Source organism: Meleagris gallopavo, chromosome 1 (assembly GCF_905368555.1).
Source record: "Meleagris gallopavo chromosome 1, MGAL_WU_HG_1.1, whole genome shotgun sequence".
Taxonomy (NCBI): domain Eukaryota; kingdom Metazoa; phylum Chordata; class Aves; order Galliformes; family Phasianidae; genus Meleagris; species Meleagris gallopavo.
In genome coordinates this window covers 77,232,524-77,240,551 of record NC_139404.1, presented here as the reverse complement: position 1 = coordinate 77,240,551, position 8,028 = coordinate 77,232,524, and positions in this window count along the sequence as shown.

Genomic DNA, 8,028 nt, shown 5'->3' with positions numbered 1-8,028 from the left:
GCACTAGAGCAGGCCAACCAGCAGACTATTAAAGCTGCTTTCCTTTCCAAATCCCCGCATGATTTCTGATGCTGAGAGGGATAATTCTCCATGTGTATTGCAGCAGTCTAAGCCCCAGGTGCCCCATTTTGGCAGGATGTGCCTTCAATTGAATTCCTGCCTCCTCTGTGGCTCTGTTTATGCTGGGATCTTGTATCCAGTCTCTATGAAAATTCCCTGCGTATATACATATTACTCATTATTTTGGCACATTGCTGATTTCTTCCTTTCCTTTTCTCATGCACCACTTTATTAAAATTGTCCTTCTATATGAAATGCTCATATAGATGAGCTCAGTGAACTGATGGATTGCTGTTCTTTGCCAGACCACGGTCTTGCTGAAGAGGATGGATGTTTCTCAGGGAATAAGTTCTAGGTACGGGGCTCTAGGAATACCTCCATTAGACCTTTACCTCAGGTGCCAGTTATGACTTTCGTGGATTCTCAGAACTGTGCTTTAAAAAATCATGCCCTAATATATGTAAAAATTCCTGGAGATAAGGAGAGAAAATGAAACTGTTGATGTAGTAGGCAATTACTTGCCAATATACAGCAATTGTATTCTGTTGTGTATTCTACATCATTCTTTAGAATCTATAGCTGCACATCTTGCAGGACATTGTCCCCCTAAAAACAGAAGTCCCAAACAAAAGAACAGCCAGAGAAGTGAATTGCTGAAGTTTTCCTAGCCTACTGGTGCCTTCGGAGAGTACGGAGATCATAACATGTGCCTTCACAGGCTTGTTAGCCTCAGGATCCTTGCTTTCCTTAGCAATTTAAGAGAGCTTGTGAAGGAGAAACATAGCTCAAATAATAGATCCACAAAACATAAAAGAAACAAGTAATCGATCAAACAAATAATCTTCTTCCTATTCTATTCTATTCTATTCTATTCTATTCTATTCTATTCTGTTCTGTTCTGTTCTGTTCTGTTATCTCACTAGCAGGCAGATGTGGGTGTAAGGAAAAAAGTGTAACAGCAGATCATGGAAAGGCTGTTTATGGAAATACCAGTGTGGTATGCTTTCCAAGTTTCTGGATTAAACAGGGCAAGACTATTTTACATGATCAATTCACATGTACATGTAACAAATGTATGCAGACTTCTTGTGAATGTTTGTACATTTGTGAGACTGTTAAATTTGGTATAAACGCGTTGAATGTCCACTCTGTCACATACAAAATGTATCCTCAACCTGGGATATGGGGACAAAAATGGATCTTGTTTTCACTAAAATTTACCTTAGGGTCTTTCTTGGAGTGCATCCTTAATTCTGGTAAAAGAAACGCTGTGTATCCTCCAGTATGGAGCTTGGGGGAAAATGTGGAAACACTGCAAAATAATTAAGAATAATGAGATATAATAATTTTACTGTGACATTATTAGTGAGATGATTTACTATACTTGAGGTTATAATGCTTTCACTGGGGAACGAATTGGCCTTGCTGAAGGAAAAGTAAGCAGGAGAGCAATGCAGTAGCCAACAAACAAGCAGTGTTTCCAACCAAACTCCAAACTAACTGGCCAACAGCAGAATTTTGGGCTTCCAAAGCAGCACATCTGCAATAGTCATTGAACTGTTAAAAAGCCCTCTGAGCAGAGGGAGGCAGAGAAGATGAATGTATGGGGCTGTCAGCAGGTTCTTATGTACAAGCGGATAGGCTGGTCTGCTTACTCTTTAAGGTTTTCACTTAAGAAAAAAAAAAAACACAAAAAACCAACCCTATTCAAGAGGACAGCTCCCTGACTGTGGGATGATACTGGCATTGCTTGTAGAGAGAACAAGGCTGCAGGTGCTGGAGGACATCCACACACAGCAAGAAGTTCTGGTGTCCTTTGTGGCAGTCAGGATCCCTCCCACAGCCATCTACCAACAGCTCCATCACACGAACCTTTCTGAAGCTCCAGACGTGGGCGGAACTCCATTCAGAGTGCTGGTTTTAAAGCTACTCTTTCAGACTCTTCTATCTGACAGGAATCAGCAGAAATGAAATCTGTGAAATGCAGTAAGTGGAGGAACAAGCCTACATTAAAAAGGCAGAAATTCCCATCTGAAAGCCTCATCTTATGTATATCTGTCTAAGGGAGAATTATTTTTTCAGCAGACATTGGAGACTGATAAGGAATTCATTCCTAGAACAACTACGTCTACCATTTTCTGTTTATATTTGTCTCTGTTAGAGCAATTCAGTGCTAGAAAAAGAAACCATAATGCAAAGCTTTTCTCCCTCCACTATCCATTAGATAGCATAGTGCTGCGTCTTTCCCTGCTATGGTGAAATAAAAGAGCAACACTGAAGAGCTGAAATAAAACTGGAAATTTAACTCACAGGCAAATTAGCTGCATTGCATTTAATATTCCCAGTGAGGAAATGAAAAGAAATTCATTCTGTTCCTGCTTTCCACAAATTCACCATGATATCCTTTAAGGAAGACTGATTACTTTTTTTTTTCCCCAAACTTTTATTTGTTTTAAAACAAAATTATGAGAAATAAATGATGCATGTAAAAAAAAAAAAAAAAAAAAAAAAATCAAAACCACACATAAAATGCTACAGTAATTCAAATTCAAGTTTCTCATTGTACTAGATACTACATACTAAAGACTTCTTTTGTAATCTATCAAAAGAGCTGGACAAATTGAGAAATTCATGCCCTTTCAAGAAAGCAAATCAATTCATGCAAAAACAACAACAACAACAACAAAAAAAAAAAACAACAACAACAACAAAAAAAAAACCAAGGAATTTCTCCTTGGCTGTAAATCTAACATTCAGGAATAGTGTGAAAGTATACATATTTGACATATCATTATTTATAAACGCTGTGCATAAATATGAAGAAAAAGAAGGAAGATTCAGCTGAAGAGAGAGATGGGTGATAAGGTAGAAGAGAGTCTAGGACTGGAACTGCATTGGTGACATCTTGGCATAATTGATGAAACTGAACTAGAATGCAGGCTCAACGGCAAATCTGATCCTAATGCAGGCTTAACAAAGAAGTGTGGTTACACCTAGACAACTATATAAGTTGTTAAAAGCATTTGTCATTGTTTAACAAGATGTGAAATGGCAACAATTTTTTGCAGCTCTTGTTTGTAAAGAATCTTTGTTTCCATTTATTTAAAAATGTAGAATAGAAGAGAGCTTCAGAATTTGTGTGGAAAGAAGACCGCCCAATACCTTCTAATACATACTTGAACTACGAAGGCAAATGAAGAAGGTGAATGCAAAGGGACCTCTGATAATTTGTAGATAAAATAGAGGAACAGTTGACATCTGTTTGTTGAATTTGGCCTCAAAGTAGTAATGATGCGCAGCCTAGACTGAGCAATCAAACTACGATATAAGAAAAAAGGTACATGAATCTTTTGACTGAAGATCCCTGTTGCCTGGTAGTTTTCTGCAACAATGGCCATGACAGAGAAAGAACAGGTGAAGAGTAAATGAGTCTCTCCTAATCTTCAAACAAATTTAGCTCCAGTGATTTCTTGATCCTGGTATTTTTTCCCTATTTAATATCCTCTGATGCAGTGCTTCTAAATGCTTGCCTGGTGTCTTCTTGAACTCATGTTTTTCATATCCATACCTCCTCAGGCAGAGTATTTCATGGTTTTATTATGTGTATGAAAGCTCACTGTTCTTTGTTGTTTTTGAACTTGGTTCCTGTTGCCTTCATTCTGAAGTCCCTAGATCTTGAGTTGGAAGTGATGTGTATCATAATGCATAATCACCACTTCATTAAGGCTCTTGTAGACATCTCATGTACATCTTTTCTTTCCTTGGCAGCAAATTTCCAGTTTACTGACTTAATCCTCCTACAGAAGTCATTCCATACTTTAGATTATCTCTGTAGCTTTTCTTTGAATGCTTTCTAGCTCTGTTTTTTATTTTTTTTATTTTTTATTTTTTATTTTTTTTGTTTTTGAGATGGTAGTTGGTTTTGAATTGCACACAGGTTCAATCTTGGGACTAACCATGGGCTTACATGTGGACAAGATGTTTACTGTTTTGTTCACTGTTACTTTCTTACTAACTCTCAACTTCTGACTGGCATTTTATTTGCTCCTGAGCACAGAACCAGCGTCTTCATGGAATTGTATCTTCATGTTTCATCCCTTCATGACGATGGTCACTGGGTAGGTCATCAATCCATACGAGAAACCACAGAGTCACAGATTGCAGATGTTGGAAAGGACCTCTTGAGATCATCTAGTCCAAACCCCCTCTTGAAACTGGTTCCATACAGTAGGCTGCAGAGGAAAGAGTCCTGGTGGGTTTTGAATATTTTAAGAAGGAGATTCTGCAAATCCTGGGCAGCCTGTTCCAATGTTCTGTCACTCTCACTGTAAAGAAGTTCCTCCTCACGTTCAGATCGAACTTCCTGTATTACAGTTTATGCCCACGGTCCCTTATCTTGTTGCTGGGCACTGCCAAAATAGCCTGACCCCATCCACTTGACTCCCACACGTAAGATATTTATAAGCATTGATAAGATCCCTCCTCTGTATTCTCTTTCTCAGATGTGGCCTCACCAGGGCAGAGAAGAGGGGGAGGATAACCCCCCTCAACCTGCCGGCCACATTCTTTTTAATGTGCTCCAGGACACCATTGGCTTTCTTGGCCACAAGGTCACACTGCTGGCTCATGGCCAAACTGTTATCCACCAGGACATGCAGGTCCTTCCCTGCAGAGTTTAGTACTAGTTCTAATTCTTCTAGCTAGTGCTCTTTGAAGTCCCTTTTAGCCTTGCTAATTAGGATTTTGCTTTTAACCTGCCAGACTGCATGATTCATTTCATTTTATTTGCTTGGATACAATAGACATCTTTCTGAAAAAATGCCTTCATACTGCTAATAAACTTGCTTACTTGGCCATTTGTATGTGCTGGCCTCCTTTAATCCATTCTCCAGCCTTTCTCAATAGGTCATACGCAGCAGTGTTATGCTTCTAGTCTGGTGTTCTTCAGTTTCCACGCTGCTTGCTAGGAATTAATCCTCTCTGCTGACCTTTCTAGTTTCTTTGTAACAAGCTTCTTCATTTTCGCCTAGCTTTCTTTGAAGCTTAGCACAATGGCAGTGGAACATTCGGCCTGTGGTGCTCCTTCAGAGCTGCTGACTGAGTCCTCTCTGGTAACGGTCACAGTGGTTTTTCCACTGGAAGGGCTAGTACCAGATCATGTGCATTTCTCAGTACAAAGCCAAGAACTGCATTTGTTCCTATGGGCTCTCTAACCAGGTGCTCTGTGGAATAATTGCTGACAGAGTCCAAAAATTACATCTGCTTCAACTCCTGGCATGATATTTGTCAATCTACACTTGAAGTCTCTCATTATTGCTGTATCCTGACCACACTGCCACTCTGATCTTCTTCAGCTTATTGAATTCAAGGCATTTTAGTCAGTAACATTATCTATCGTACCTGTATTCACTGTTCTGCCACTGGAATGTTTTATCTTTACTGTGAATTTTGTGCTTGATATTAGCGTCCCACTGTCTTTCCTAAAAAAATTCTAATATGCCTGGTGTAGCAATGTCTGAATATTGATTAGGCATTCTTGTTCCTCATCTTGTTTCGTAGATTTCAAACACTGTGAAGAATTGAGTATTTTGCTTTTCTTCCTTTTTTGGTGCCTTGTATTAAAAAAAACCAATATATTTGCTTTCAATTCCCTTCTGGATTACTTGCATCTTCTGAATTGTGCTTTCTTTGAGAACTTACAACTTGTCCATTTTTTTTCCTCATAAGGGTAACTCCTGCTGAATCTGGACTTTTCCACACCTGTCCAATCTTCCGACTACTTAGTTTTTCCATCTGGTAAGGGAGTATTTTCATTTCAGAATTCTATCTAGGACCTTTATTTTGCTAAGTATGTCTGAGAATGCTTTCAATCTTCTCTGAAACCAAGCAGTGTCATGGCAAAGAGTTAGATATGCTGGATATTTTCACATCAGCTGGACTTGATGAAATTCCTCCTAGGAGACCAGGCGTCTGAAGCAATGCCAGAAGTATTAGTTATTATCTTTGAGGAATCATGGAGTACAGAGACAAATGTGTTGCCTCTTACTGTTTTTTCAAATGATGAGAGGGCAGAGGAAGTGATCGCTGAGCCTTCAGAAGTTAACTGCAAAGTGAGTAACATCCAGTACCAGTCTATCAAGAACAAATCATATCAAACCCATCTAATGTGTGTCTGTGAGAGGGACTATGGATAAGGGAGAATAGAAGTAACATGTACTTTAGCTTTAATAAGAATATGAGTTGGAAAAGCAATGAAATTACTTTGTCTCAAAGAGATGAGCAAAAAGGTTTGGTTCTTTTATCTTTTGATGGAATGGTACATCTGAAGAAATAACTAAGGAACATAATGCAGAATAATGAATACAAAAATATTTTGCTATCATCACAGCTGAATAAACAGGAGTATTGCCATACTTTTCATGCTCTGATTCAGATAAGGGCAGCAGAGGACTTGGCTGGAGAATCACATGGAATTTTTTAAGCTTTCACTAAGGGAGAAGTGTAAAAAACATGGCTCATGAGGAAAGGCTGAAGGAACTTGTATAGCTTGATCTAGAAAAGAGAAAAAGGAATAGATAGCCAGTAATCATCTTTAAGTATTTTAAACATAGACATAAAGAGAAAGAGAGCAAGTCTTTCTCTATGTCTGCTGAGGGTGGATAATAAATTAAACTATGGCAGTAGAGATCCAAGTGACACCTCTGTAAATTTTCCTTGTGTTATATTCCTTGTAATAAAGGACAAACAAGTTTTCTCTGGAAGATGTGGAATCTCCATCAGTAGAGACTGGCACAGGTTTGCGTGAATCTGATTTCAGGAAAAGAAGCGGACTAAATGGCCTCTCTGGCCTCCTCTCAGGCCTATTTCTCTACTTTTCTATGATGAGTATACCACAGCAAATGAAGACTCAGTTCTCACTGATTCCCGTGTAGTGGTCATCATTCCCACTGCAGGTGGGAGTACTTTATAAGGTGGAAATGGGGCAACAAGCCCAAAGTGTTCTTCCTCTTATGTGGGTACAACTCCATGGTGCTTCTTGTGGGTACAACTCCATGGTGCTTCTTATTTCCACTTGTATTGTAATCTGTAGGTTTGAGAGAGCTGATTCTTTCACTTCCAGTACAATGGCAATTGAAAAAAAAAAAAAAAAAAAAAAAAAAAAAAGATGATGAAGAAAGAGAATGGTTAGATATCTACACAGTCCTAACTGGCCTATTAAGCCAAATAAAATTTTGGATAAAATAACTTATAACCAACCCTACTTAAGGGTTACGTTTTTTACGTAGTTAATGTCATAACATATTACTCTGGCTTCAAGGACAGCTGCACATGTGAATCAAGAGGAAAACTCAAGACTGAGTCATGCCTGAGCTCCTCTACTCCCCTACTTTGTGTCAGCTTAGCACTTTTGGAGGCAGTTTTTGCAGCATTTTCTGAGGGATAAAGAGAGCTTTGGGAAACAGTCTGCAGTCCCTCTGCACTATGTTTTGTATGGCAGACTTCACACCTTTCTCCCTATTTCACATGCATGCTGCAAGTTGTACTTCATCAGCCTTTATTTGTGAGATTATTTCCTTGGAGATAGACGTGTGTCCAATATGAGCAGTGCTGTACATGTTCATACTGAGAATAGACAGTCCGTGTCTTACCTTCCTCTGCAGTTCTCAGCAACACTTACATGACTTTTGAACCACTTTCTGAATTAATTTTGTATGGCTGTATTCTGCCTGTGACCCTCCTTATGCACTCCCTCCCTGCCACCCATAGCCCATGACTCCTTGTACTATGGGAAATGACGCTGCTCTCTGATCTCTCATCCCAACATAATGCCATTTTGGCCTGGTTTGGCATTGCTGGTGAGGAGGCCTGTCAGACTGCAACTCCAGTCAGTATCTTTACGGAGAAGGGTCACCTGGAGAGTTTATCCAAGGAGGGCAAGAGGGATATGGTGTGGGAGCTCCCCAAGCG